Source organism: Nicotiana sylvestris, chromosome 4, assembly GCF_000393655.2.
Source record: "Nicotiana sylvestris chromosome 4, ASM39365v2, whole genome shotgun sequence".
NCBI classification, from domain to species: domain Eukaryota; kingdom Viridiplantae; phylum Streptophyta; class Magnoliopsida; order Solanales; family Solanaceae; genus Nicotiana; species Nicotiana sylvestris.
The window spans coordinates 152,173,663-152,184,028 of NC_091060.1; positions in this window are offsets into that span (position 1 = coordinate 152,173,663).

The following is a 10,366-nucleotide window of genomic DNA, read 5'->3' on the forward strand; positions in this document are numbered from 1 at the left end:
TGTAACACTATCCAGAAGACATATATCACCTTTATTAATCTTGAGTCCAACTGAAGACTGGGAAATTTTTATTTTCTTCATAAAAAAAATCAAAAAGTACATCATAAGATATATGAAAGACAAATAGAATAAGAACATTAAGAAATACATTAGAAATGTAGAAACTAGCAATACATGATACATTAGAAAAATACACTCATGAAAAAATAAACTAGTTGTAGACATAAAAAATGATAATGTTTATTATAGCTTCATTCCCTAGTAAGATGATTAGTTTTTCAGTCAATATTCTCAAAGAAGTCTCCAGCTTCTAAATGAGTAATATTTGCTAGGCCTAAAAAATTATCATCTTTGTCTGCAAGATGTGCCTCAGAATCATATTTGTTTGAGGGACCTACTTCATCATCATTATTTTGAAAGGTCAAGTGTACCTCCACATTATTTTCTTTCTTTCTGAGGGAGGCTTGATAAAGTTTGACAAAATGACCCGACGTACGACAAATGCTTGCCCAATGACCTTTTATACCACATTGGTGATACATACTAATTTTACCTTTTGAAGGATTAATTTGAGAACCCTTATTGTTCTCCAGTTTATTTTCACCATAATGACGATAATTGTTTTGTCACCTGCCACGTCCACGTCTACGACCATGTCCACGATCACAGTAATTATTTTATTTTCTTTCAAACTTATCATTTGCTGCTACAACATTCACTTCTGGGAATGGAGCTGACCCAATGGGACGAGGTTCATGATTTTTCATTAATAGAGTATTATTCTGTTTTGCCACAAGTAGGCATATGATTAACTCATAATATTTCTTAAAACCTTTTTTACAGTATTGTTGTTGTAGCACCACATTTGAAGCGTGAAAAGTAGAAAATATTTTTTCTAATAAGTCCTTATCTGCGATAGTGTCTCCACGTAATTTTAATAGAGAACATACTTTAAAAATAACAGAATTATATTCACATACGCTTTTAAAGTCTTGTAACCTTAAATGTATCCACTTATATCGAACTTTCGGTAATACCATAAGTTTTAGGTGGTCATATCGATCCTTCAAATTAATCCATAATTCAAGGGGATCTTTTACGGTTAAATATTCAGTTTTTAACCCTTCATGTAGATGATGACGAAGGAAAATCATGGCCTTAGGTTTATCCTGATTCGATGCTTCATTTTTTTGTATATAGTATTTCTAAGACCTTTAGCGTCAAGGTGAATTTCAGCATCAAGGACCCATGATAAATAGTTCTTTCCAGTGATGTCAAGCACCACAAATTCAAGTTTTAATAAATTTGACATAGTGAAAACTATCATAAAAGATAAATAAGTTAGAGAAATAATTATATTAATAAACAATTAATGAAACAAAACGATTAAGGGAAAAATGAATGGAAATAGAGCTATATCATGTAAACAACCTACTATTTCATTTTATTCTTGCCATAAAGTGAAAAATACATACTGTTTTATTTCACTTTATATTATTGATATATGTGTTAATAGAATTGAACGTGACTAACATTATTTATATGTTCCAATCCAATAAATATAAAGTAATTAAACTAATATAAAATTATTACTTGTCAATTCATTTCTCACAGTTCTTCAAAATGCTTTAAAGATACGTTTTGATCCAGGAAGTCCATGAATATTATAAGCATGTCATTAGTGGGTAGCTGGTTTGATGACTTTGAGGTCATCTAAGAGTTGAGCACCGAAAAAAATAGTTATTTTATCACTCAATGTACTTAAACTATTTAAGATGCACAAGAGCACAAGTAATCTGCAAACAGTGAGCATATGATATATACTGCCATAAACAAAATGAATATAATAATATATACCTTAATAAAATATGACTCAACTTAGCGGGGGTTAAGGATAAAATTAGAGCTTTGTGCTAATAACATATTATAAAATAAAAGCAATTCAGTAAAATATTAATAAGAAGAGACAGAAAGAAGGAAGAACTCTTTTCTTCTTTCACTTTGGTGTGTTCTCCATTACAATTTACACAACCTTTTATAGGCATAAAATGAGAAGACTTACTATTGTAAATAGTGAATGGGATGGACATAAAGTAGGAGATTTCATCCGTAAGCTATTCACATACATGGACATCCATATCTACAAACTATTTACAACATTTCTTCTTCTTCTTCTTCTTCTTCTTCTTCTTCTTCTTCTTCTTCTTCTTTTTTCCCGTATCCTTGTATTTGTTTGGCTTCGTTACATTGATACTCTACCTTATGTGTTTTATGATATAAACTACATAGTATTACTTAGTACTTTTGTATAACAATATTGAAATAAAATATGTATATACTAAATAGATCTACTGCTAGAAATAATAATAAAGTATGCTTATTCATTGATAAGTTCTAGTTGTTTCATACAATTTATTATATTTATCTTCAGAGTCGAAATTGAAATAATGCTTATAGGGTCCTTTCCACTGACTACTATCTTAGTACACGAAGCAAGATTTTAGGTCATAATATATCTCAAGGAGATTTAGCATTAAGTGGTACCACAGAAAGTGATGTGGCCGAAGTTGACTAGTAAACACTGGGGGTCATAACTGGGCAACTAATAACGACCGGGGTCAAGTATCAAGGGCAGTATTAATGGCTAGTTTTTGTAATAGGATCTTTAGGAGAATATTTCATTGAATAATCACTGTACTTGTACTTTTAGGGTTGATTGTGGGTATATCTCATATAAATAGAATAAGAGATAAGGGGAAAGACATGTAAAATTCATTTTGATAAGAACACTTTTTGAGAAGAAGACTATGTCTCTGGAAAAGATACAAACATTGCCTTTTCATTAAGATTTTATTATCCATTATACAATACTTTTCCATCAGATCTGAGAGTATATCCAACATTCTAGGATTTGTCTGTCATTCAGCACTGTCAGAAAGAAGAATCATTCTCCTTATTCAATATTGGGTGAATCATTCTCCTTATTTACGTTAATGCTATTTATTATCATTTGTTACTTGACATTTATCTCTCATTACTCAAACCATTTGGAATATTAAATGAACACTGCATTTAATCCCCCACCAACACTGTTCTACATTATTTGTGTTAACCGATTATCAGTCTGGGGATATTATCATTAACTAGGTTTAATCCCTCATTATATAAAAATAATTAGTTTAGCCCAAGATTTACGCTTTTTGGTCAAACAATTTGGTGCCGTCTGTGGGGATTTCCTAGTTAAAATTTTAGTTTCTTCTAGATCTATAACTAGCACAGTTCACAAAAGAAAAGGGAAAAACTCATATTTCCTTATACACACAGATCTGATATGGCAGGTAATGGAGAAGAAAGAATGAAGGTAGTGGTAGATCTCACTACCAACCTCTTGAACACCATCAATGAGGTTTCTGAAGTAGAAGGCGAAGATATAAAGCTTAACGCCTCTCCCAGGCGAGGTGGGTCACCTATCCTTCATGGTAGCATCACAATGTCCCGCAGTAAAGGAGCTTCCACGTCCATGGCTGAAGAGGCGCCACCATCAGTGAAGAAACTACTTGAGGCTTGGCTAACAAACACACTGACCAGCATCCTCAACAAGCCCGCCCAAAAGGCAGCTAGAGAAAACGCAAGGACTTGCATTGCACCAACAACGGCCGAGCAGCACGACCCTCTCCCTTAAGTAACAGGTATCACTCACAATGTTAATAATGCAGGTGATGACACCCTCACAACCATTCTGAGGAAGATGAAAGAAATTGAAAATAAAAACAAAATGCTTCGGGACCAAATGAGAGAGCACCAAGAAAGAGTCGACAAAATACCGGGTGCCCCAAAACTCTTGCCAAAAAGAGATGTTGGTCGGTTCATTGAGCAACCCTATAGTGATGAAACTGCCCCCGCATTCCATACCCAAGACCTTCAAGATGTCGCCTTATCTGAAAATATATGACGGTACGACCGACCCTGAAGATCATGTGACTCACTATGTCACTGCGGTAAAGGGCAATGATCTCGCCAAAGAACAAGTATCCTCCATCTTGTTAAAAAAATTCGGCGAGACCCTCACCGAAGGAGCATTAACTTCGTATTCACAACTACCCGCGCGCTCTATCGAAACATTTGAAGAGGTGCCGACAAGTTTGTAATGGCCCATGTTGGGGCCAAAAAGGCGGAGGCAAGAGTGAACGAGATATTTGCCATCAAACACTCACCTGGAGAGAGATTGAGGGACTTTCTCGCTCGTTTCAACCGAGTAAGGATGACCTTACCAAATATATCAGAAGGCATGGTTGTAACGACTTTTCAAAATGGGATAAACAGGAACGGCTCGAGGGCGACCAAAAAATTATTAAGTTGGCATATGAAATATCCTCCAACCACTTGGGATGAAATACACAATGCCTACTGTGTTGAGGTCTGTGTTGACGAAGATGACCTTAATGGACCAAACCATAGGTTGACCTCGGTACACGCCGAATCCAGGAAAAATCGAAGAAACGATGCTAGGAGGGATCTTGCAGCTCCACAACCCAACCGAGAAAGGCATCAGCTGTATATAAGAAGCGCCATCATACCCGCTCTTGCCACAAAGAGGGCTCATCTAAACCAAAGATAGGGACTCGCCGGAACGAGATAGGTATGCCCCATTTATTATCCACTCACAATGTTTTTGTTGCCTTCCGAAATAATCTACGCATTGGAGAAGCTCGGACTAGAAGTGAAGTGGCCTCAAAAGATAAGGTCAGACCCAAGCACTAGAAAGTCAAACGCCCTCTGCGAGTTCCACCAAGAGCGAGGTCACAAAACTGAGGATTCCATCGCTCTAAGGCAGGAGGTTGTAAACATGTTTCACCAAGGACACCTCAAAGAATTGATGAGCGACCAAGGGACGACCAACTTGGCCAGAGGACGTGAACAACACCAGGGATCGTCGAAACTACCCTCACCGACTTGCACCATTCAAATGATCATCAGGGGCGGTGACGATGCGTCGATCAACATCGTAAAATTCACCATAACCCACAAGCTCAAACGATCGATCACTCATGAACGGTATGACGAACTCGAAGAAAGTATCATCTTTGATAAGTTAGATACCCACAATTTGGTTTTCCCTCACTATGATGCCCTGTTATCACTTTACAGATATTAGATACAGGTGTAAAATGCATTATGGTGGACGATGGGAGCGACACGTGCATTATCCACCCTCGAGTACTTGCACAAATGAAACTCGAGGATAAGATAGTGTCGCGCTGCATCACGCTAACATGTTTTAATAATGCAGTTGAACGAATGTCTAAAGAAATCGCACTCTCCGTTCTGGCCGGTGACATCACTCTAAAAACCACATTCCACATCATGGACCAGGATATGGCGTACAGCGCCGTAATAGGTCAACCCCGAATACACGCCATGAGGGACAACCCCTCTAGCTTGTACCAAGTTATCAAATTTCCAACCCCGTGGGAATATTCAGCATACAAGGAGAACAACGCACATCTCGAGAATGCTACCGCATCGCCCTGGATTGTACAACTACCCAACAAATAAAGGGCAAAGCAAAAGATGCATAGAAATTAATAGGGTCGAGGTCGAGCTGTGATGAAAGAGGGGACGTTATCAGAGATCCCAAAACAGTAAAGGCCAGGGGATCAACCGTAGAAACCTTGACCCCATCTAACTTGATGATAACGACCAAAGAAAGAAAGCTTACATCGGTTGCAAGCTTCAAGAACCAGGTAAGTTCCGTCAATTCTTAACTATTAACACAAACTTGTTTACTTTTTCCCATGCGGACATGCCAGGTATCTCGAAGGAGATCGCTACAGACAAGTTGAACATCAACCCATTCCACCCCCCGATAAGGCAGGTTAGGCGGAAGTTCAATTCCGCAATAAATGATGCAGTCCGCGAGGAGGTCAAAAAATTACTAGAAAATGGCTCCATTAGGGAATCAAAATACCCCCAACGGGTCGCCAATGTGGTCATGGTGAAAAAGAAGAACGAAAAGTGGCGGATGTGAGTGGATTTTATAGATTTAAACAAATCATGCCCCAAAGATTCATTCCCGCTACCTCATATCGACCAGCTCATTGACACAACGGCCGGGCATGAACTGCTGAGCTTCTTATATGCGGGCTACAATCAGATCCTCATGGAAGAGGAGGACCAGGAGAAAACTACCTTCATCACCCACCAAGGAACGTACTGCTACAGAGTTATGCCTTTCGGACTGAAAAATGCAGGGGCAACATACCAAAGGTTGGTGACCAAAATGTTCAAAGATCAACTCGGCAAGACCATGGAAGTCTATATAGACGATATGTTGGTCAAATACAAAAGGAAAGAAGATCACATTGACCACCTGAAAGAAGCCTTCGACATACTCAGGCGGTACAAAATGAAGCTAAATCCTGAAAAATGTGCATTCGGTGTGACCTTAGGAAAATTCTTGGGCTTCCTATTATCACAACGAGGTATCGAGGTCAATCTCGACCAAATCAAAGCCATAAAAGGATTACCAGAGCACTTAACTAGAAAAAAACAGGTTCAGAGGCTGACTTCACTGCCTTGTAAAGATTCATCTCGCGATCATTTGAAAGATGCCACAAGTTCTTCGGTGTACTTATGAAGGAAAACAGCCTCTAGTGGACTTCCGAGTGCGTCCAAGCCCTGAAGGAGTTAAAGACTTACCTGTCATCACCGTCGTTCCTTTCCAAAGCAGAACCTCACCTCCCCATCTACCTCACCGTATTTGAAGTGGCGGTGAGTGTTGTCCTGGTCCGAGAAGGTAAAGGTATGCAATATCCCATATATTAAATTAGCAAAACCTTAATCGATGCCGAGACGAGGTACCCCCACCTCGAAAAATTTGCCATGTTCTTGGTCATAACTTCACAAAAGCTTAGACCCCACTTTCAGTGCCACCCCATCTCGGTAGTCACAACTTTCCTCTTGAGAAGAATTTTACATAAGCCCGAGCTATCGGGTAGGTTAGCCAAGTGGGCCATAGAATTAAGTGAGCATGATATCATATATCAACCACGAATGGTGATAAAATCACAAGTTCTTGCCGACTTCATCATCGACTTTAGCACAACATAATGCCCGAAGTCAAAAAAGAAGCCTCACATGCTTCTCCACAAACACAAGATCTATGGATTTTGTACACCAATGGCACTTCTAATGCATTAGGGTCTGGACTGGGACTTATGCTCGAAGTCCCGATAGGAAAAGTGATCTGCCAGTCCATAAGGTGACCGGACATGACTAACAACAAGGTAGAGTATGAGGCCATGATTTCAAGATTAAGGCTAGTACTCAAGTACGGGGCGAGACGGCTCATCCTACGTTGCGACTCTCAACTCGTCATCAACCAAGTCACAAGGACTTTCCAGATAAAAGAGCAGAGGTTACAAAAATACCAGGTTGAGATTTGCAAACTACTGCCTGAGTTTGATGAATGCCAGTTTGACCAGATCCATTGAGCACAAAACATCGAAGCATACGGCCTCGCCAAATTAGCGGCAGCCACTAAAAACATAACCGGAGAAGGAAATGTGGTCACCCTCCTCCACTCATCGATAGATCCAATCGAGGTAAGGAGTATAAATCTACCTTAGGACTGGCGCAACCGTATTGTTACATACTTGCAGTATGGCGTACTCCTAGATGATAAAAAGGAAGCCAAGAAGCTTTGAATGCAAGCGGCCAGGTAAAGCATCATTCACAACAACCTATACAAGAGGACGTATGGCGGCCCCTAGCAAAAAATACTAAGGCCCGAATCAAATGCGGTACGTCCTAGAAAAAATCCACGAAGGCCACTGCGGGGCTTATTCAGGCAATCGAGCTCTGGTCAGATGTCTCATACATGCAGGTTACTATTGGCCTACTATGAAAAAAAAGACCGCATACATTGTGAAAAAATGCTAGCAATGCAAAAATATGCCCCAATGATCCATCAAGCGAGCGAATGATCTCGCCCAAACTCACACCACAAGTATAGGTAGTGAGGCGGTCGAAGCAATAATAAATCCCAACACGAGTTGGGGTCGAATCCTCAGGGAGTTAGAAATGAGATTAGGTATACACTTAGTGTAATTGTATAATGTGCCTCAATTTGCACTTCCACATTCTTGTTGGTGGTTTCTATTTCTACTTTAGCTATTGATTGCAAGTAATAAACTAGAAGACAATATTTTTGGTTTTGGTTGTTTTTCAAATGATAAAGGATCTAGGGTCGTGACTTCCATCTAGGTTGTTACCAAATGGGTTGTAAACTTTAGGGAAAGTTTGATTAGTCGGGGTCATAATATAGCATTCACACGCAATTACCCACTCTATACCTCTCGGTAGTTTGAGTGATTTTGCCCAATTTAGCTTTCTCAAGTCCAAATGGGTATTGCACAAATCAAGTGATATATGCTCAAGTCGGGTCTTACTATCTCTAGATTTGACCCTTTAATTGGGGCTATCGATTTCTTGAGTTTATCCCAATTCCTTGTTAGCCAAGTTTTTCTAGACTTAGTCTCTCTTTCTCAAGTAAAGACTAGGTCAAATAGGCATGAATCAATGTTTGCAACCATTAATTCTAGAATTCAAGCATAAACAAGGCTAAATATCACCAACCCAATCATAAATAAGCCCTAAATCAAATACACATTAAGTAACCACACTAGGGTTGGGCCAGAACTCTAGCTAAAGATTTAGCTACTCATAAAAAATAAGGAAATACAAGAAAAAATTAAGATAGAATGCATAATAATTGGTTAGACAAAGAAAATCTAATGCTTTGAAGTCAATCTAGTACAAAATTACTCAAACAAGTAAAGAAAATGGCTCAGGTACACCTCTGCAACTAAACTTAACCTAAAAATGACAAAAAGTACTACTTATACTAAGCTGAAAATATCTAACAAAAATGCCCCTGCGAAGGTTGTGCGACCGCATAATTCTGGTGCGGTCCGCACAATGGGCTTCTGCGACTGCACAATTATCGTGCGATCTGCATTCTTGGGAATTTGGGCTTGGAACTTCAGGGCTTCTGCAGTCCGCATAATAATAAGTGTGGCCACACTTCTGATTGTGCGACCGCACAAATGTGATGTGGTCCACACTCCCTGCTTTTGGACTTGAAACAACTCTCTGATTCTTTAATCCTGCGGACCGCATAATAATGACTGTGGCCGCACTTGAACTCTTGTAGCTACACAATTTTGGTGTGGTCTGCATGCCTTTAGCTGGCCCAAATGCTACTCTATAAATTTCCCCTCTGCAGCCGCACTAGAATTGTGCGTTCCGCACTGCTACCATTTTTGACCTGTTTTTGATCTTGTTCACTTTTGACTCCTTTATGAGTTGATTTTGATTTCTTTGGTTCGTTTCCCAATATTCCTACAAGAAAGCATATTTTATTAGTTTTCGAGAATGCATTTAAGCATTTTTGAGCTAAAACGCAAGTAAAGAGAGCAAATAAGCAGTCAAAATCCCTACTTATCAACTCCCCCAAACTTAAGTTTTTGCTTGTCCTCAGGCAAATAAGGCAATTCTCACCTTCACTAGAAAAATGGATATTTTAGCTAGCCTAAGGTGAATCAATTACACATCAATTGGGAACAACAATTACCCATAACACAAGTAAATTATCAACAATGCAATGATTTGACTTTTTATTACAATAGTTATAGTGTGACATTAGAGCATCAAGAGTTGACTCTATTCATCAAGGAAGCTCGCTCTTTCATGTAGATCATTGTGGATCCCAAAATCCTCCTCCTCTACTCTCCATTAGCAAATCTCACTTTAGAATGCAACACTCGAAGCAAGGATTGTGAAAACTTCGCTCATCTCTCTCAAAAGAACATCACAAGTCCGACTTTAAGTACCATAAGCTTGCCCCTTATGTAAATCACCACTAATGTAAGCTCACTCAACTTGAAATCATGCAGGGCTTTTGCGGGATGTAATGAAGGATTTTGGATCAAGGTAGGACTTGTTGGAATAGAATGGTTTCATGTATCCTTAAGAACTCCATTTTCTCTTTTTGGCTCATACTTTCTCGACTCTTTGAGTCATTTTCTTCTTCTTCGGGGGAACTAGAGAGACGTAACGTCACTCTTTCTTGATCATGATATTCATTTTTCTCCTTTTCTATTACTCCAGCCTTTCCTCCTTATTTTCTTTTGAATTACCTTCAACTCTTCACTTTATTCACTTTCTTTTTGGCATTTTTCTTTTGGTTCTTTCTTTATTTTCTTTGCCCTTCCTTTTCTTCATTTTTTTCTCTTCTTTGTACCTTTTATCACTTTCAAACTCCTAGTCTCTCCCCCAAACTTAGGTTTTTGCCAATTGTTTCTCA